The sequence below is a fragment of the Sceloporus undulatus genome, chromosome 11 (assembly GCF_019175285.1).
Source record: "Sceloporus undulatus isolate JIND9_A2432 ecotype Alabama chromosome 11, SceUnd_v1.1, whole genome shotgun sequence".
In the NCBI taxonomy this organism is placed as follows: domain Eukaryota; kingdom Metazoa; phylum Chordata; class Lepidosauria; order Squamata; family Phrynosomatidae; genus Sceloporus; species Sceloporus undulatus.
In genome coordinates, this window is record NC_056532.1 from 1,448,371 (window position 1) to 1,448,972 (window position 602).

Genomic DNA, 602 nt, shown 5'->3' on the forward strand with positions numbered 1-602 from the left:
TGTCGTTGTGGGATTCGTTTTCCGTGCCTCACTTTTTCTTTGTTGCAGAGGTTGGGGATTGACCACTATGGTGACATCAGGTCATGCAATGTGTCATACTTAGTTTAACTTACTGGGAAGCAGAGCTTCGGAGGATATGTCACTCACTTAATTTTCCCCTGTTACTCATCGTTGTGCTTGAAAAGTGGCTCATTTTTTCAATTTTAAAATGCTTCTTAAGGATAACATTTTAGGACTGCAAGACCGTACCCTCCAACTGTCTCGACTGGGCAAAGACAATCCGGATTAATTCCTTCTTGCCATCTCAGCTCACCCCATTCTGCTTTTAAAAAGCGTCACCCAAGGCCAGGATGGGTCCGGTTTGCCTTCATATTCAATTTCCCCTGCATCATAGAAGCATAGACCCATTGCAGATATCCATGGATGCGCAAATCCCATTAAATGCAAAGGCGTAGCAAAACGGTGTCCCTTACATAAAATCGCAAATTCAAGGTTTCCTTGCTTGGGATTTATATTGTTTTGAGTATTCGAGCCGTGGATAGTTGAACCCATGGATGAAGACTCCGTCGATATGGAACGACCTTCCATAATACAAGGATTCT